The 20,737-nt window shown below is 39.4% G+C and overlaps 1 protein-coding gene across 4 annotated transcripts in view; it reads right to left on the reverse strand.

The window, feature by feature from the left end:
• Positions 1 to 7,969, reverse strand: part of PDE5A (phosphodiesterase 5A) — a 139,402-nt gene extending 131,433 nt beyond the window's left edge. For 2 of the 4 annotated variants that reach the window (XM_075090138.1, XM_075090135.1), the window contains exon 1: positions 7,440 to 7,960. The gene's annotated coding sequence lies outside the window, so the exon portion shown is untranslated. Of the gene's footprint in view, positions 1 to 1,704; positions 1,782 to 7,439 lie in introns of all 4 variants that reach the window. The other 2 variants (XM_075090136.1, XM_075090137.1) reach the window with 2 other exon arrangements.
• Positions 7,970 to 20,737: the final 12,768 nt, after the last annotated feature.

Consider the following 20,737-nt stretch of genomic DNA (forward strand, 5'->3'; position numbering starts at 1 on the left):
TGTAGAGGGGAGGCCAAATTACACCAGAACTCTGCTGAGTATGTCTGAAGTCTTTCTCTCTTTTGCCTTGGAAGCCTGTTCTAGTTTATCCAAGCCTCAGGTACAGAAATAAATGTCACACTAGACTTCTGCACGTATCTTGTGTTTTACTGCTTAAGATAGTCTCCTTAACTGTGTAGAATGGGTGTAACTAACAGTGCCATTTAACTTTTTACTGAAATGTTAGCATGTGTCCTCTATTTAAAACCACTTTTGGACAGTGCTTATGCACTTATTTAGGCTCCAATTCTGTCCACTGGACCAAAAGACTTTCCTCTGGTTCATCCATCTTTCCTTCAGTGAAGGATGAGGTTAACAGCAGTTTGTTGGTGTTGGCATGCAACACTGCTTCTCAGGCTTGCCTTCACCTTTCCTTTCAAGGAGAAAATGCTGAGGCTTTTGGTTATAGGGCCATAGTCTAAACATAAGCATGGAGTTTTAAGGTAGAAAATTAAATAAGTCAATGACTAAGAGACAGGGTTGGATTGTAAAGAAAAGAGGTAATGGAATAGTAAACATTCAGGGAAAGGTAGGATGCAAACAAAGCTGGGGGAGATTAAAGTGACCCACTAGCAGAGCAGATGGACATAAAACTAAATAAGAACTGACTAGGCTGCAGTATGTATGAGGGAAGTCTGAAATTGAGAAGGCAAATCCCAAACCACCCTGGACAGAGCCAGACTGCTGCTGACCCTTAGTAGCATTTCCTACCAAAGAAATAAATATATTTCTGAGAAATTCAAGAATAATGTTGCTCTCATGGTGGTAGCTAAATCTTCCATAAAAATGTAACAACAAACATAGAATAAATAAATTTTTCTTTGAGCTCTACTTGATCTCAAGACAGAGACTTGTAAACCATTTATGGCGGTGCCATACCACCATTTTTAAGCTGTTGCAGGCAATGATGCCAGCTCTCAAACTGGCTTCTGAAATTGCCTAGATGAGCTGCGGGCTAAATGTCTTCAGGTGAGCAATCACTGGTGGGCAGCAGTGGCTTGGATAGAGACTTAGCGGAGCCATTGGCCTCCTCTGGGGGGAAAAGAGCAGCGGCCTTCCTCCCAGCTCTGCTGTGGGTGCTGGCAACACCCAGCCTTGGTGTAGGGGATGGGGCCATGGCAGAGTGAGGCATGGATGTGCTATCTCGGCCTGGTGAGCAGAGCTGGAGGGCATGACCTGTGTTTGGGCGTGAGTGGCAGTGTGTGGGACAAGAGGGGCCAGGGAGAGACTGTGCTGCAGGAGCAACTGAAGCAACTACTGCTCGCAGGGTCTGGGACTGCAGTTACCTGTATTGCGGGTGGTACCTACTACTGTTACCTAAACTAATTCTGGTGAAAAGTTCCTAGGATGTGTAAGCGGCCATCACTTCTTTTGATATTCCCCACTTCTGTATTTCTCTATGCAGCTAACACCAGACATAGCCATGGGAGCGTGACTGACTTTGTGACGCAGCATGACATCTAGGCAGTAAGTAGCACTAGTCTGCAGATATGTTCTGTCCTGTGTGCATCTTGTACCTGTGCGTGAAGAAAGGGCAAAGGCTTACTGTTGTTCCTGCTGTGTCTGCCCTGTCTCTAACAGTTCACACAAGCAAACTAAGTTTGGGACTACTCAACACCGGGTTTATTCCTCTGAAATATGAGAATATAAAAGTTTTTTTCTTACCTGACAGAGCTGCCTACTTATGTATCATCACATCTGTTCAGTGATAAATATAAACACTGGGTTTTGTTCTACTAGCCCTGCAAAGCAAGGAAACAAGGAGATAAATTGTGTTTTCACTGAGTTCCAACCAACTACATCTACCAGAGGTATTACTAGTCTACATGCTACTGAACTTTTATTACTGGTGACAGCGTATCAACCAGAAAGGATGAAGCTTGATTTTCAGAGTCAAGGCTAGAATCTTGCTGGGCTGAAATAAAGAAATACCTTTCAAGCTGTAATTTAAATATATCTGACAAACACATAAGGCAGCCCTAAAGCACCAAATGTACATGCGTATTTTGGAGAATAAGATCACACTTTAACACATTGAGGTTAATATTGCCATCCAAATTAAGAGGCCAGGTTTCCTTAAGCAACCAGGATTTTGGTAATCTGAGCACACAGGCATACTCCACGCTATAAAGAAAGGTAGGAAATCTTCATGGTCCCTGTCAATCAGGAATAAATTTATCTCATTTAAAATCTGGAGATAAGTTTGAGTCTATGTTTTTGACCAGAGATACCAGTGAAGCACCTGCCCAAGAAGCTGGTGTGTGCTACCTTGAAGTGCAAGCCTATGCAAATAATCTATTTCTAGGAGGACACCAGATCATTACAATAGAAATTACTAATTCTATATGGAAAAGGAATGGAAAATAAAAGGATTTTATTCCTGTGTCTTGCAAGGAATTAGCCCCATCCCTGAGGAAGTAACACCATGTATAGTTCATCTCTTTATGCTGATCTATTCTTGCCTTAAGGCAGTGAGGGCTATGCACACCTGCAAGTTGTAGATCTAACAACTGAGGTGAAATTAGGCTTTGACCTAACAGAAGAAAACCTAGCAGGTACATAGGTTTCCAAGCCACAGGCTGGCTTCACTGGAAAGATAAATGCAACTGATTTGTGCTAGATTTTCTGCCCAAGAGCTATAGCGTTGCACGTTGTTTTAGAAAGTGTTTAAAGGCTGGAGAAATGGGCCAACAGGAACCTCATGCAGTTCAGCAAGGGGAAGTGCAGAGTCCTGCACCTGGGGGGGAACCACCCCAGGCATGCTGGGGGCTGACTGCCTGGAAAGCAGCTCTGAAGAAAAGGACCTGGGGGTCCTGGTGGGCCCCAGTTGAGCACGAGGCAGCAGTGTGCCCTGGTGGCAAAGGTGGCGAATGGTATCCTGGGCTGCACTGGGAGGAGTGTTGCCAGCAGGTTGAGGGAGGTGATCCTTTCCCATCTACTCAGCACTGGCAAAGCCACACCTGGAGCCTGGGGTCTGGTTCTGGGCTCCCCAGTTCAAAAGAGAGGTGGAGCAACTGAAGCAAGTCCAGTAAAGGGCCACTCAGATGATTAAGGGCCTGGAGCATGTCTCCTATGAGGAGAGACTGAGAGCGCTGGGGCTGTTCAGCCTGGAAAAAGAGAAGGCTGCAGGGGATCCCATCAGTGTCTACAACTACCTGAAGGGAGGGTGCAAAAAGACGGAGCCAGGCTCTTTTCAGTTGTGTCCAGCGCCAGGACCAGAGGCAATAGGCACAAACTCAAACATGGGAGGCTCCCTGTGAACATCAGTAAACACTTTTTTTTTTTACTGTGACGGTGACCAAGCACTGGCAAAGGTTGCCCAGAAAGATTGTGGAGTGTCTATCCTTGGAGATAGTAAAAAGCCATCCGGATATGGTTGTGGGCAACTAGCCTTAGGTGGCCATACTTGAGCCAGTGAGGTTGGACCAGATGACCTTCTGAGGTTCCTTCCAACCTCAGCCATTATGTGAAGTTACACTGAAATGAATCTTCTGCATATGTTTAGCTTTTAAGAAACAAGCGCTTTTAATACTCTTCTGCTATGAAACTGCTATTAAAAATACATCTAATTATCAAAATCTCTTGACGGCTAAATAAGAGCTTATTGGCACTGAATATTAGAGTTCAGAGATATCATATTTTCCTATTGTTGTGCCAAAGCTATTAAAGTTGCACCTGAAACTAACAACTCTAAACAGGCAGTCTTTCTTTGGCTTTACTGTAAGAAATATAAAGTTCTGTTGTTCAAAGTCCATTTATGGATTGCTGGTTTTAATAAATCTGACTTTGCACAACTGCTCTTCAACATGCGCAGTTATAAAAGGTTTATGCTCTGTATCTAAAACAAAGTGCAGAAGACAAAAGTAGAAGTGATACTGGCTTTTTTGCAGAATGAGTGCAGCTATGATTTTCCACTCAGTAAAGATTTTGACCTCAAGGAATGAAGAATAGGCAGATGCTCAGAGAACAAGTGATAAGGATCTAGGAAGACTTCAAGACCTGCAGCTTGTGACAAACTAAAATCCTTCACAAACAGATTTACAATTAGCTTCTTAGCCATGTTCTGAGGGTATTTCTGAGGACTCAAGGAATTCTTGGTGGTTCAGAGAGAGAACTGAACCTTCTAAAAAGCCTTGTGTTCTGTCAGCTATGCAGAGGCAATGGAAAACATTTGTAAAAACAGATGGCAGCGCTAGCCCCCCACCATTGAATACAAATGGTAAGTTCAAGGTCCAGTTAATGGCGGGTGAGCCAAGAAACATTTGGAGATTTAGTTTAATGTTGAATATACCCCAAAAAATACACTATTACAATTCCAGGACTTCTTGGCTATGGCCAAACTCTGAATACTGCAAGAATAGTCATTTCATAGTTTACACTTCGAGCCAGAACAAAGAACTGCTGAGGTGCACGAAAACCAAGATGTAGCAGTCAACATGAGTCTCAAGATTTAAAAAAAAAAACCAAAACCAAAAAAAACCCAACCCAAAACATGTTCAACAGCTGGTTCAGTCCAGCAGAACAGTTTTTTGCCCGGCACTTCATGATAGTCTACTATGCCATTCAATTGCTTTTTTCATATATACGTAATTGCTTTTAACATAATATTTATTTTAGTATTGAATATGCTAAGAGACTAAATGTGAAAATATCTTTTTTATATTAAAAAAATGCTGGCATGTTACACTAAAGTAAGTTTCACAGAACAGTTAGGTAAAATGTGGAAACTATGATCTGCTTAGCTGAAGTGTTTTGAAGTGCCGTTGGTGGCATCACTACTAAAAGCAAAACAGTTGCAGTGATGTTTTACATGCATCCAATGAAAGAGATACTGGGGTAATTTGTGCTGATTAAGTTAATAATGACAAAAGTTCTTGCTAGATTTAAACAATTCACTGTTAAATAAGCAGATGTTACTTGTCTGAGTTTGAAATATGAACATACAAAAACCTCCTACAAGGTGTTTACAGTAGTGACATCAGTGCTTTATATTGACCCTAGTCAAGACACTAGTTATTTAATCCTGTAGTATTCTGTAAAGGTAGCTTTTTTCCTGTGGAGTGGATACAAGAGAATGATACAGTGCTACTTAATGCAATGCAGTAAGTGCAATCTTATACTGCACCATGTCTGTGTCTATCTTTGTATGTTAGGAATTAGGCATCGAAGGCCAGAAATGTAGCACTGTTGAAAACATAGATAACTTTAGTCTTACACACAAGCGCCTGTCATCAGGTTCAGAATGTTTCTTCCCAGTCGTACCTCGACACATTCCCTTCTTCCTTCTGCACGCTGCAGGGAATGTATAGCCTTAACTTAAAATCAGAAGCAAGGGCTGAAAGATAACTAATGTGCCTGATAGCTGTCAGACGGTCTAGATTTGCTTTCCTCAGCTTAACATTAATGACTGCATAAGGATTAGTTAAGGCTGCCAGACCTGCTCTACATTTTTTCTTCTATAATTTCTTGATCCTACAGGATAGACTTTTAAACTGAGTGAAAGCCAAGTTACTGTTAATTGTACCCTAAGGTAAGCTGTTAAGCATTCAGTCTTATTACTTTTTTTATTTATTTGGAGTTGTAAAGAAGTGTTCATGTGCACTGTATCCTGTGTAACTTGCGTGTGAGTATGGAATGACGGCAGGTACTTAATTTCTATATCTGTAGTTTCAGATTGGACGTAGAGACCATACTTAAAAATCCATCTAATCATATAAAGATGTGAAATTCTTCCTCCTCAAAACCCTTGTGATTTTTATGCAGCAAATTTGGCCACTATGTCATCCTTACTTCCTGCAAAGCAGAATTAGGAGATATGTAAAAAAAGCAGTTAAGTTTTCGCTTAGGCACGGAAGACCAGCGCAAGAGCAATATGCGGCTGTTAACACACCTCAACTGGCAGTAATACTCAACTTTTTAAAACATTGTATGTTCCAAATAACTGTGGCAGGTGTACAAGAAAGTACATAGAGATGTGGGAGGTAATCATTAATACTAAGAATCTTGAGGATTGTCTTGACAGATAACAGCTTGCTGTTGCAGCTGTCTCAGGAGGATCACTGTTACTTAGAAGCAACACATTTCTGTGCATCTTGACAGTACCTGGGATTAATTAAGTCTGCTGTTACCTAAATATCTCTATAGACAAGACTCTACCTTGAAGAAAACAGCTGCAGAGATACAAATTGAATGGCAAAGAATTATGGTTCTGAACTCATTTACATAAGTATTTTTTTAGCCGGGACTTTCACTGTGTAGTTTGGCACTAACAAAAGTCATTCCCAGATTGAAGCACTTGGAAACAGTATAAGGGAATGAAGATGGATGTACAAAACTAGAAGACAACTCCTTTAAGTATATCCATAATTTAAAAGTGGGTGAGGAAAAAAAAAATCTAAGTGAATTATGTTTTTCAGAAGTCTGGCTAATGAACAAGGTGTTTGTTGGGTTTTGTGAATGTGTTCAGCACTGTACAACCAAATATGTTATTTTTCCCTTAATACATCTATAAACATAGGTTCCTCCACTTTAATCTTGCAGTGACAAAACACAACACTTCATTTCATGATTTGCTGTGGCTATTAATCCTATAAGCTTAGATAATTTTGTTAAAACTTAATTGAAATTTAGCAACCTGCCTACCCTATCCTCCTAGTCAAATTTGTCTTCATTTGACAAGGCTTCTTTCTGATTTTGACTTATTAAATTCTGTGAGAAAGAACAAAGGTGGCCTCTTGTTTCTTAGTATGCGGGATCAACTGATCAGATAACTCCAAGTCTGATAAAATACCTCAGTGAGTTCAGCTATACCCAGTAAGCGTTACTGTTATTAGGCTGTGTTAAGGTAAGATTGCAATTCCCAGTTCTTTCATGAATGGTGTCCATATGCTATGCTTAGCAAGTACCTCTGTCTGCAGAATATGGCTTTGGTTTTCTTTGAATTTTAAAATGTACCACGTCACTTTAAGTTGCTAAATGGTGTTATTTACTAACTGTTCTTGATAGATTGTGTTGGCATCTTATAAGGACCGCATTCTAGCTATCTCCCCTTAAAATACAGTCAGTTCTAAGAAAGCAGCATTATTCTTGTGAACACAGCATTTATATATTTCTCTTGCATGTTTATCCTCAGCATCATCTTACTAGGAACACGTTTAATCTGCCAAAAAGTCTTCTGAACTCTGACTGCAGACCATTCTGCAGTCCAAATTTCTCATGCAAATCCATATGACTTCAGGTAGGTAGAGAACTTCAGGTTCTCCAAGCATATTATCTGCAAACAACTTTACAGTGTTCTGAGCCTTATGACTGCTGCATATTTAAAGCACTGTTCACTTATTGTACTTGTCATCTAGTTAGACTGTATAACTTTTATCTAGGCAGTTTGCTTTCAATCTTACCTCAGTATTCACAACCTCATCCTGCTGAGAAGTCTTACCCAGGCTCCTTATCCTGAAAACTTGGGGATTTTTATTTGTTTGATTAGCTTCCATGGCTTGCAAGCAATCCAGCTTTTGTTCAGTCGGTGTTCAGTAGGCTGGTGCATACCTCTGCACTGCTTGGATTTTCTTTAATCAACATATGGACTATAATATATTGTTTGTTTTGTATCTGATGTCATGGGAAAAAGGGTTGCTTGAGTCAGTATGGAAACTTGCCCAGATACGTTCAAGTTGTTTCTTCCTTGATTGTAGTATCTGCTTGAAACTTTTCACTTGCCTTCTAATGGTAATTCCTGCTCATCCGCAGGCTGTTTCCAGTCCAAATATAGTGATACACGATTGAAAAAATCCAAGAAGCTGTTCCCTTTTTGGCATGTGTTTAACAATCCCGACCAAATCCCTCCTGAAATGCCATGGTCCAGTTTGTCACAGAAGGTCACAGGCTTGTTAAGGCTGTCCCTCCGGACATTTCACTGACTTCTGTGTCTGCACAGCTAGAAAAGCTCGGCTGAAATCTGGAATGTTTTTTAAACCCTTTTTTCCCCTCCGTCTCAAGTTGCTGTGAGGAAGCAGTGACCTAGGGTACCCTTGTGAAACTCCTATTGACCCGCAATTTGGAATGTGCAGCCAGTTCAGGGCTGTGCCCTACATTGGGGTACTGTGTTTTGGGTTTTTCTTGCACTGAAGGAGCTTTTTCAGATGATATTTGGGAATGACTTTAAAAGAACAGCCACAGTGATTTTATTTGCTTGGCTGCTTAACTAGAGAATATTAGTCAGGGCAAACTAATGTAACTCCACTGATATTAATAGAGCTGAGTTACAACAACTGAAGAACTAGTCCTGAAATTCTAGGGAAATTACTATACAGGCTGATCTTAAAAGTCTCTAATGCTGTCTTACAGTGCATAAATAGTGTTAAGAGTGTTTAATACCCAAATTTCTAATTAGTTTTTTCTTTGTTAACATTTCTATTATACTTTTTTCTGTTGTTGTCATATTTTTGCTGTAAGAAAACAGCTCTGCGAGATAGAGCTGTACTGAACTGTACCTTCAGATGTGTAGTGCCTGCTCAGGACCAGAGGCTCAGCAGGCTTCAGGGCTTGCATGGTCCTGTTGAAACATTCTGAAAATCAAAATGTAGCAGTTTGTTTTGTAAATACCAACTGGGATTCTTCTGTAACTCTTAACCTAACTGATTAAGAATGGATTTTCCTGGGGTCAAAAAAAGATACCATCCTTACTTGAGGGTTGTCTCACTGCCAGATTTCAAGCTTCTGTTATAAATCATCATGGCTCTTCAGAAAACAGATGAAAAATATGAATGTTGGCAAAACCACCCTTCACTAAGTTTGCTCCAAAAATGGCTGAACTATTTTCTATCAGACTTTAAAAAAAAAAAAAAAGTTCCAGAGTCCAAGAAGAAGAATTTCAACCTGGCTGGTTAAAGTTTGATGTATTTGAAAACTAAAGTATGTGATGAAATAATTAGTCAGACTGAACTGTCGGTATTGCAATGTGCTCCCCTTTTGAGTCACAAAAAAACTAAAAGGAAGGGTAAAGATATGCCCATTCTCTTTCTTTCTAACAAAAGGTACCTTGGTAGACAGACAAAAACCTTGAAAAGAACTGGATGCTACAGGTCTTTGAGTGGTTTCCAGTAGTGGAGTTGAATACAGTGTGTGTAGTGTTTATTAGCTACCTGGATGCTATTGGAAGATAAGAAAAAATGTTTGTAGATTATATCTATATTAAAGATAAAGAAAACTTCTGGAAAGTGTTCTGAACACTTAAGTTGTTAATTTTTCGTAACGTTTTTCCAAGATGCTTCCCAGCATGTAGCCAATATGTCTGGCAGTTATTAAACTATTACATTTCCTTCTGTTTCACTAAACAAGAAAGCCCTAGCCATTGCAGAATAGCAGATATGTTTTGCAAGTGCTTCAAAGTGTTTTCTGGCATAGTAGGTTGTGTTGCACACTTTCTTAGTTTCATGTAAAATGACTTTGTTCATGCTCTCAGAAGTGATGTTGGACATTAATTTTTTAACACATTATGGAGGTAGTTCGACCTCAGTGTCATCTGACTAGTCACTCCTGGCTTTGTCAGCATTAAAAGTATTATACAATATTGTTGGCTGAGGAAATACATGTAGGGAGATGTTTGGTGCTTTTAGCTAGCTTTGGAGCAATTGCTGACAACTGCAAAACCTAAACAGGGAAAAGGGGCTAAGATATCCCGGCTTTTCTCAGGCAGTACTTCTCAGAGAAGGCAAGTGTGTAATTTCCAAGAATTAAAGACCAAAGAATTAAGAACATGCTTATATGTTATTGAAATAATGCATATTCTACCATCTAAAGCACTTTGGATTTGAACTCAAGAGGGTTATAAAACATAGGCTTTGTTGAAGTCAGTCTCTTCTGGCCCTTAAGTTGCACCCTTAAGTTGCAATGAAGGTGGTGGCAAAACTTAACTCGTGTACAGATGGACTCAAAATAAACTACGTGAACGCAGTCTTCCTTTTATTCAGAAGCTAGGATAGTGCTTTTTGTTAGCTTGTCTCATCTGTTGCATTTCCAGGCCATTGATCAACACAGTTACAGTTATCCCTTTAGCTGCTCCTACCTATATGAGATGATGAGAGAAACCAGGAGCCAGGCAGAGAATATATGGGCTATCATGACACCTTTGTCGAATTCAATGGTTTTTGCTACGAAAAAAAGCATCTGGCCCTTAGGAACGCTATTTGGCAATGACATATGTGCGTGTATTCTGCCATTCAGACTGAGGGATCATGTCCTGAGATTTCTTCTTAGTTACCAGTCTGTATGACCAGTGTTTTTAAAATAGTGGAGACAATATCCAGGATATTTTTGCTATTTATAATTCCCATTGTTGCAACTCTCTGGGGATGATTAGATCGAATTACTCCAGTGGTGTGATAGCTATTGATATAAATAACTTTCCAGAAGATTTCCTTGTGACTTCAGAACAAATTAACTAGTAAGAAAAACATTTCTGAAGGAGTCTAGTTCCCTGCTGTTTTCTGAGAACCCCACTAGGCGCTGATCTGCATACAGAAGAGCTAAAAGTCTTTGAAAGCTAATCTTTGAGTACCCAGGCTTTTCATCAAAAAGTAAAATCAGTTATCAAACACCTAGGTTCCATTTTCAGGAGTCTCAGGCTCCTCAGTTTCTTAAGCATTTCTGAATATTGTGCTTTCTGAGAAGTTTAGAGAAAATGGAAGAAATGCTCACATAGATGAAAGCCAAAATAAACTCTGTTTTCACGAGTGATTGGAAACAAATAATGTAGCTCAATGAACAGCTAGGGAAATCTGGCCAAGGGACAGATAATTATCCAAAATGCTTCACTTATTTGAAGCATACCTAAAGGTCTGCTGCTGGAAAAGGTCTTTCCTGTGAGACTTCCCATGTTTCCTGGTTCCAGCCAGGAAAGGAATAGTGGAAGAAGTGCCTCTCACTCTATTTTGGTACTTCTGCTTCTGATCCCTGAAGAAGGTGCGCATTTGAAAATTAATTAACAAACCTCTAATTGCTCTTTCGTGTGGGTTTATTTCGTTCTGTGTTTTGGCAGCAATTTTAAATCATGTTTTTGTTGACTAATGCTGAGGAATTTTCACTTTTCCCTAGGAGGACCAAAGATTTCGGGCAGCCCAGGGGTCTAAATAACCAAAAGGTGACCCTGTTTGTCATTCCTTTCCTTTCTAAATCTGAGTTCATGCACCCAAATGCTCAAACTTTGTGTGTGCGCCTCTGTGTGTGTATAAAAGTTGGATAATCTCCTTAGATTATATGTGAAAACTGAAATTCTTAGACCTGATTGTTAATTGACTGAGAAACCTTGGGTGTTACAAGAATCTGCCCCTACAATTCAATGATTTCATCAGAGAGGACTTCCTTTAGGTTAGCAACAGAAAATGCTGAAAGTATTTGACGTGTTCTCACACTTGCATTTTTCAATTTTATGACTGATGTGGAAAGCTTGTAACAGGTATGCAGATAGTATCCGATAAAGATTTACCTGATTTATAGAAAGGCAGATGCTACTAGAGCAGCAAAACTTTCAAGGCAGTGTTTGAGGTAACTGCAACTCTTTACCTTGGCAGAATGAAGCTAGCTAAACTTTACTCCAATATGAAATGCTTGCCGTACTGCGGGATGCTGTTTGCTATATGGAAACACAGATGTTCCTCAGCTCAGTAGTGCTTCGTGCACCTTGGAACTTTCATCTCTGAGTGACAGCCCTGCTTTTCTTGGAAAATATTTTAGAAGTCTCAGGGCCATCTAAAATTGGAAACCTCCAGAGAATGAGCTAATCCCTTGGCCAAGGAAATATGAATATATTTGAAATTCAGTAAAACCTGAGACTTGCTGAAGTCACCTAATGCTAATCAGTCAGCAAGATTTTGCAGAGCAGGAACAAGGCAGGCACCATGTACACCCTGGCACCAAGGGAGTACAATCCTTGCCCGTCATGGTAAAACCAGCGTTGCTTAAGGCAAATGAACTGTAATGAACCTTTCTGCAAAGAGAGATAGTTATCTTTACTCGCCTGTATAATGAAAATGTAGAGGATTACTTAGTATATTTACAGTGAAATAAGTGAGGTGTCATGCTGAATTAGATCAATGGTATGTTACCATAGATGGTGGTGATGAGTAGCAAATGCTTCTGAAAAGTGTAGAAAATGCAGCTGTAAGATCACATGCAATAATATACTCGTAAGGGAATGTTTCCCTTAATTAGAGACTGTTTATAATTTGGAATGATAGACTTGCATCTTTTCAAGACTCTTCCTTTCTTATTTCCAGTTTAATCGAGATGATATTGCTAGCCTTGATGTAAACACTAGGAGATACAACCATATCTAGGGGAAAGAGGGAAGCTTCATTTTGCAAGACATCTTACATTCTAAAAGTAAGTGGATCAAATTTGTTCCTGCATCTACTGCAGACTGAAAAGCTGCTTGTTCTAGCGTATTTTTCTAACCAGAAGTTCTTCAGGACACAGACACATGCCTTAAAAAAAAGAAGTATACCAGTATTAATTTTCAGTTCTACTCATTCCACCAACTAAATGTGTAAGAGCAGTGCTGTTCCCTCCTTTCCTCCAGCCTTCAATGGTCAGCAAATTTCAGATGACTTTAGATGAGGGGAGCGTGCAGTGTTCATACAAAACATTGAGCTAAGGGTATTTCAAAATTTGTTTGGTGTAATGAGCTCAAAAGCTCTCCATTTCCATGCTTCTATAACAGGTATTAATATGGGTATCCTTACCAAAGGGAGTGCTTCTCACATGAATATATAGTAACAAGCATGTTCCTCCCTTTCGGCTTTATCACTAGATGCTATATTTATGAATTACGCTACCCACAACTGTTTTGTCCACTTCTTTATATTTTGTTGCCTGTTGAAGTAGGTGACAAATGCCAATGAAGATTATGCACTGGGTTTTGTTTAACAAGTTTCTACTTTGATTGTCACGAGATGCCTAATTGCTTCACCAGATTGTCTGTCGGGCCTGTTTAACAAACTCTCTTGCCTGTCAAACCAGGTACTGGACTAGGGAATTACTCGCCTGAGACCATCAGGTACTGTTGTGAGCTAAAGCTCTCCAGCAGATCTGTAACAGGATGACAGGAGAGACTTGGCCAGAAGATTATGCTCCCAGTCAAGTGTCCAGGCATATTTGACTAGGATTTCTCCATTGCAAATACAGGATCTATTACTCAAAAGGTATTATCTGAAGATACCAGGGAAGAATTTTGTTGCTGCTTCTGGTATTTTTTGAGTATCAGCAAGCTGGTGAGCTGAGACACTACCAAAAGAGTTCTTTGCTGCGGAAAACTGGCACTGAGGAAGCTGCCACCTGGCAGAGTGGTGTATTACTGCCTCCTTCTTCTGTGCTGCTGCTGCTCTCTGGTGCAAGGGAGAGGTCATGGTAGAAAGCCATAATTCATTAGCCATGTTAGGTACTCTTTCCTCTCATGGTTGCTCTAGATTGACTGTGATAATGGCAGAGAAAAAGAATATTCACTGGCTCTCATCTTTGTCCTTGCAGCTGTGAGATTTTTAGTCCTCTACTTGAAATTTCATCCAGACTTATTTTTAGAGACTTGTTCTGTGAAACCATCTAGGTTCATAAAAAAATAAATAAATCCTACTCTTCAAAGATCAACTCTAAAGTTAACCAGTCTCTGCTGTCCTGCTTGATCTGGATTTACTGCTTCCAGAAATAAGCACTCATGCAATCTGTATGACTCTACATGGGGTAATTCTCTGTAGCAGAAAGGCAAAGTATTTGTCCAAATTAAGTTAACTTTCAACACTAAAAGCTAATCAGAAGCAAAATATAGTAGAAGAATGAAAAAAACTAGCACTATTTCCCCCTCTAGCTCCAAAAAGTTTCACTTTCGCGTACTGACTTGTGAAATAAGATACTTTCAGATTCAATAGAATAAGTTGACTTATATTGAGTCTAAGCTTCAGAAGAAAGTGGTTTTGTTCCCTGTTTTTGATCAGAGATACCTTTCTAAGACAAAAAAAGAAACAGTAGATAAATCTTTAATGGTCAATCTCTAGGAGAAAAAAAAAAGCTTCAAGAAGATGTTTAAATTGCAAACAGAACATTTGCTAATGCATTCATAGTGCTGCCAGGCTTGAATTACAGATGGCCACTGTTTGAAAGCTTATCAAGTTACCATTTCATCCCACTAACAGATGGTAAAGTAGCAAAAGGCAGGTCTCACTTTTCAGGGGTCTGTCCTCTGTACTGTTTGACCACAAGTTAAGAGAATGAAGGTCGTCCTGTAGAAACATGGCAGAGACTTACACTTCCATATCTTGGTGTAACTGTGTGCTGGCTCTGATGTTTGGAGAGAAATCATGAGAGGATTGTGATAAAGGTCCCCAGTATGATGTTCTTGGAGGGACTGGGAAGATTGCCCTTCATCTGAGCTTACCATCCTTTCTTCAAAAACTGACCCCTGTAGCAGAACACTCCTTGGTGTAAAAAGAAACATACTTCTGAAGGAGAAATTGTCTTTGTGTGTGTCTTAAATCACATGTGCCCCTCTAGAAGGTCTTAGTCCCATCACGTCAAATGATGGTGAGCAACAGATTTCACCATAGTAATTGTAATATACACATGTGGTGTTTCCTTTCCTGCTTCCAGAGGCAATTTTACTGTAAATTAGTAGGCAAATTAATTGATGTCTAAGTCCCTCATTGTGTCTTTTTATGAGCCCTTTTTGTTGTGGTGTATTCGTTTGATTTCCCGCCCCCCCAGGCTTTTTCTAGGAGACCTTACCAAAGCATTAATAAGATATCACAAACACTTCAACGGCTTCTAGGCTTTGATATTTATCCTGGCTCCTGACATACTTCAGATAATGAGGTTTGTCTGCATAGGTTTGTTAGAAATTGTCATCTAATTTAGTCTACAAAGAAAATGTGCAAGGGAACATATGAAAGCAAAGCAAAGTGAAAGCTCTTGGGTGTTTGTGATGGACTAAAATAGCAATACGGCCATAGTGGTGGCTTTGTGGAACAGTGCTGCTTGGGAAGGGACATGGGGATGGGTGAAGAGATGAGGGTAGGAAGAAGTCCCAATACTAAGATTTCCACAGAGCGTATGAAAGCTCTATCACCAGTGCAGAGACACATAGACTTCTGACATTTCTGTTTGTAGCTCTCCACACTGCTGTGATCAAACAAATGGGGACAGGGTAAGATTAGCAGCCTGCTGTCCAGTTGCCTTTGAGACTATATTTACCTTCATGCCCACAGAGATTCACTTGTGCTTGAGGACATCAATCATCCTCAGCCTTTATATTTTGTTGGAATAGCTGGGGAAACACTTTTTATAAAATAATGTCCATTATAGACCTGAGTATTCTTCTTCCTTTTCTTGCTCAATAACCAGGAGGCCCAAATAGCTATGACATGTATGGTCTTCCATCTGTTTAGAGAAAACTTCTATAAAAATGTTGGAACATTGTTTGAATAGTAATTAACTTCAAATTAAATGTAATAATTTTTCTTCATCTTAGTCCTGCTATTATGTCTCTGGTCATGTAATTGCTATTAATTTTTGTGTTATTCCATGTCGAGAGACTGGATAGTATCTATCAATTTCTTTAAAAATTTGGGGTGAGGAACGTGTGCTCTGCCAGTTGGTTTAGGTATCGCAGAAATCTTACAGTTCATAAAGATAACACAGCAAATAGTTTAGTTGCTTTTTGAGGTCAATAATGATGATAGCTTGGGAGTTAGTTGGGCACTTGAGCACAGCTTCTTTAATCTGTCTCTAGTGGCTCTTGCAATAGCTTTAACATGGAGTGAAAGAGAACTGGATCTAAGCAGGGACAGCGGTGCTGGTGAAAGTGGCTCGTAATTCAGCTCGGTCATTGCAAAGGGTATGGATGCAAAAAGCTGAGCCACCTGGCTGTACGCCTTCAAGCTGAAATCTGAGCATTGCTACCAGAGATGGTATATATGGTATGACTTCCCTGCACAAGACCTGCTGGCCTCTGAAAGTGGGGGCCCAACGATTCTTCCCGTTTGTCCAAATGAGCCCCTTGAGGCTCTGTACCCTGACAGGGAACAAATAATTTAAGATAATGAAAAAGAAAATTTGAATCAACTGCCTGTACTCAAACATCAGAGGAGGGAATCTTCCTAACATCCAGGGTCTTCAGTTCTAAGTGCAAATTTTCAGGCCACAGCTGACCAACTTCTCCATTTACCTTTCCAGCCATGGCAAATTGTCCTCCTGTGGGAGAAACTGCATGCAGAAACTGGTTTCGTGCTGGTTTACTGAAACCGGGGGCAGGAATTATCACTTGAGCTGCTAAGCCTGGTTTTAAGGGTGTTCTTCCTGTGAGGGAGACCTAAAAGCAGAGCTAATAAGTACAAGAATCTTTCCTTTAGTGCTGGGTTTTTTGTTTTTGTTGCAGATCTGCAACAAATATGTGATTGCTAGTTCTTTGTGCGTATGACCTTACATAACAAACCAGCTGAATTTAAATGTATTTTTCATAGCTTCCTCTCCTGTTCACGCTGCAGCTTTCTCTCACTGGAAGGAGCTGGCATGTCATTACATTTTTTCTGCGAAAGTAATGAGTTCCTCTTGAAGGGGTAAATCACAAAGTCATAATAAAACACAAAACCCAGGCAGCTGACAACATGTTTTAGAAACAGCTGAAAATGAGATGAAAACCCCTTCAAACTTGTTGTTCTCAAACTGCTTGTGTTAAATCTGTTCTGTAATTGCTGCCTGGACAAATAGCGTAGGAATTAATCTTTCCTTGTGTTACTCTAAGACAAACACCGCTCTGAAGATGGATAGTTTATAATGTGTAGTGTTCCACGTGTATGTATTTGAAATATTGCTTTTTAGACCCCAGTACATACAGTAAACTACTTTTGCACTGTATTCCTTTCTACAGTTTAACAACTTTTCAAACTCAGTTGTGAACTAATTTAATACTTTCTTGGACATTTTTCCCTCCTTTTAAAGAGTATAATAGTATATCATATCTATGTATAATTTTCAGAAATTATGGAGCTTGTAAAAGCTCTTCAAATAATTAGAAGTTTGAAAATGAAATGACTGTAAAGTCAGTTATCCAGAAGTCAAATGTGTGCAAGTGCTTTAGGCTTTAATGAGGTAATGAATCACCTGCAGCTCTTTATGGAAAATTTTAGCTGTACCTTTTAATTTCAAGCTTACAAAAATCGGCCTTGGAACATCTTTTGCTTACAATACAGCTTCAAGTTATCTGCTGCCCTACTTTGATTCCCATGGCAATATCTTTCAGGTTTTTTTTTTTTGTTTTTTTTGTGTTGTTTTTTTTTTTTTTATAAAAAAGCTTTGATACATGACTAAATGCCTTAAGGTACAGAAGGGCACTTCTGGCCTTGCATAAATGGGGAATGACAGCAGCAGGCAGGAGGAGAAAACTTCAGGATGAGTTGTGGGAAATCTCCTCACACATTCTTCTTTTCATGATTGGTTAATGAATTGCCAGGAGTGGAATTCAAAGTGGAGTCCTGAGTTATTTCTAAAAGTGGAATAGCTATGGAGCTTACACAAACTGCATAAAGTGCTTAGGTGCTTTAATGAAAGTTGTTGGATACCAGGCTCTTCTCAAACTGTGGCCCTAAGTTACTGTGGTTCTGAAAGAAGATTGAATCAATCAGGTGAATACAATATGAACGGGGTAATTTAATATATATGAATTTTATGAAGTAATAGAGTTGGTAGTTTTTGTCATAGGATGGAGACCTGTGTAGACCCCTGTGACGTCTCTGGAAATTAGAAGCAGGTAAAGAGTGGTTCCTGCAAATGCTCTACCTTTCATGCTTAAGCATAACCTCGGCATTCACTTCCTGTATATTAAAGATCCAAATATATAAATGTGACAGAAAGTAACTAGAGTTACACATGTGTTAAATAACCTCTGTAACTTTCATTATACCCGCGTGTATCAGCCTCATGTGGTATCAGCTAAGGCTTTGTGTCATGATTCATCATTTGTGCAGCTGCCAGATGCTCACAAATTTGTTGACTATGAAATCTGATGACAAAAGTATTGTGTGAATTTATTAGTCTTGATTTGTCTGTTGATCTTATACATAATCTTAACTCTTTTTATACGTGGCTATCTAGAAGTTATTGCAAAGTGAGGACACCCATAAGTAATTATTGCAGTGGCTAACCCATTCCTAAATGCTATGTAAATACCTGAATGACAAAGTTAAATTCCCAATTATAAGCACAGTGTGCAAGGATTAATCACTATATTTGTTAGGAAACCATAGTAAACTGATATTCACTTTTACAGATGCCTATTTAATAACTTTAATGCATTAGTAGCCTAATGTTTGAAAGAAAATATCTCAACAGTACCTCCATAATTAAGATTTCATTTCCCAGCGTCAGGCTGTGTTCAGGGAGTGTGCTGTCATGAGTCCAGACACATCCTTGTGATACCTGATATTGTTGTTTCAATGCAATAGGTAACTTCACATTCAGCTGGAGCAGGACAAATTATAATATTATGGCATGACAATGTTATTCTTTTAATGGATGGCTTGTACCTCTAACAAGGAAAGTTTTATGAAATTTGTATTGGCTTGATTTACAGACAGCATGCCGGTTTAGTGATTCACTTTGACAGAACTTTTCTATTTTGAATTACTGCTTGGTGCACAGGAAAAAAATTCTAAACAATTCTGTTCCTTTATTTTTCTTGCTTTTGTCTTTAAAAAGCTCCAAAGACCTTCTGTGTATAATCTGGTTTGAAATAGAAAGATATTCATTTTGAACAGGCATTTTGTTTTATTAAGTATCCTTTTCAGGACTCTTGTGTATTTATTGGTGTGAATGGCACAGCTTCAAAGAATAAAGACAAATACTTCATTCTTAGTGCTGAAAATAACCTACTGTCAGCAGAAAAGCTTTTGGAACTGATTGGAGCCTATATCTGAGAAATTAATAAGTTCCGACATCTCTTAGGCTATATCTTTTCTTTTTACCTTGCTTTACTGCACATCATTTGCTACGGCCAAAATAAATGGCACCATCTTGTCCTGAGTGGGAGGCTTGGGGCAGGGGAGCATTGGCACAGGGCACTCTGCCACGCAGAGTCACACTTGGGCACCCAAAGTAGTAACTTGCCTTTCAGCAATGTCAGTGTCTCCTGTTTGCAATTACTTGCAAATCCTAGAAATCTGGTGTAGGGGCCTAACATCTAATTTATGAGCTTAGGAACTTAGGACTGGAAATTTTGATTAGCCTTTTTCAATAGTGGGAGTGCACTTCTGTGCAAAAATGTGAAACCTTAACCTTTCTGAAATAATCTTTTTCTGAAAGCGAGCTGCAGGTAGAAATTTGATCAGTAAAGATGCCCCCTATTTTGTCAAATTCTTTTAATGTTTTTTTTCTTAAACTTTTTCATTTTATTAAGCTTAGGCTAGGATGTGAAAATCAATCAATGTTCCATCTGCCTGTTATACCCTGCCCTGAGAAGGAACGTTTTGCAGCCTATGCCAACAATATTGTGTGAGGGAGGCAAGAGCCTCAAGCTTGTGGCAGTCGTGCATCTATTGCATCTCATGCAACTGATCCAGGTGAGCGACTGCTGGGCCCTGGTGGGGAACGGACTTTTCCTGGTGCTTCTCTGATTCTATGGCAAAGACTAAACTCTGTCCTCCACTTAGCTTATCTCATTGAGAGCCCAACAAGGGTATCGTGTGTCCAGCGCAACTTGCAGTGAAACTGTGCTTTCTGCAAAGACTCGGTAATGTTCTCGCGCTCTGAAATTCCCCAGTATTGCAGTAATATGGACCATATCTTAGAGATGCTGGTTGGTCCTATTTGCTGCTGTGACACTTCACACCCTTCACTTCCCAGCTGAAGCAATAGGAGTCATGTATGTGTAGAAGTAACAGTAAAAAGTACTTCTATGTCATAAATTGACCATTTAGGGGAGGGGGGGGGGAAAAGCATGGCATTTTATTTCGCTGTTGGTTTCCTCTCTCCTTTCCATTGGCTCCATACATCTTCCTGAGGACAAGGAGGAAGTGCCCAGCACTGTGTAAACTCAGCTTGGCTGTGAAGCACTGAGCTGTATGAATCAGTGTTTGGAAATAGACTAAAATATTTACATATTTGAAAATGCTTTAGAGATTTTTCTTTCTATCCAGCTCAAATTTCAACTCTTTGAGCAGGATCAATAAAAGACTGTCCTTGAAATCAAGCTCCTACACCAGACTGGACATCAAGAAGACATAATGGCAGTTTGTCCAAATTAATGGACTTGAAATCTATTTTTTCTCTGGGAAATGGTTGATATTGTTCCTTATGCTAGAAAGAGTTGACAGATTACAGAAGCGAGTAACACTTTCTCTAACATTATGTTCTCTGCTTCTGAGGAAATACTGAAGACAAAATGTGCAGTGTATTTGTCCTCAGAATCCCTACTGGACTCCAAAGACTTCCACAGCTGAGGAGACAGGAAAAACTGTGAAAATTTAAAGTTCAGACTCCGCAATAAGAAAAAACTAGAATCTTCAGTTCACTACTTAGCAGATTCTTAATTCTTAGCAACATTTTTTTAATATTTCAAAATAACTTTTATTGTAATGGTATCTCTTATTTGGGTAGCTTCTAAAACTGAAAATGACAATTTTTAAAATTTTACTTAACCTAAATCGGTCATAGAAAATAA

This window comes from Phalacrocorax aristotelis, chromosome 4 (genome assembly GCF_949628215.1).
Source record: "Phalacrocorax aristotelis chromosome 4, bGulAri2.1, whole genome shotgun sequence".
NCBI lineage: Eukaryota > Metazoa > Chordata > Aves > Suliformes > Phalacrocoracidae > Phalacrocorax > Phalacrocorax aristotelis.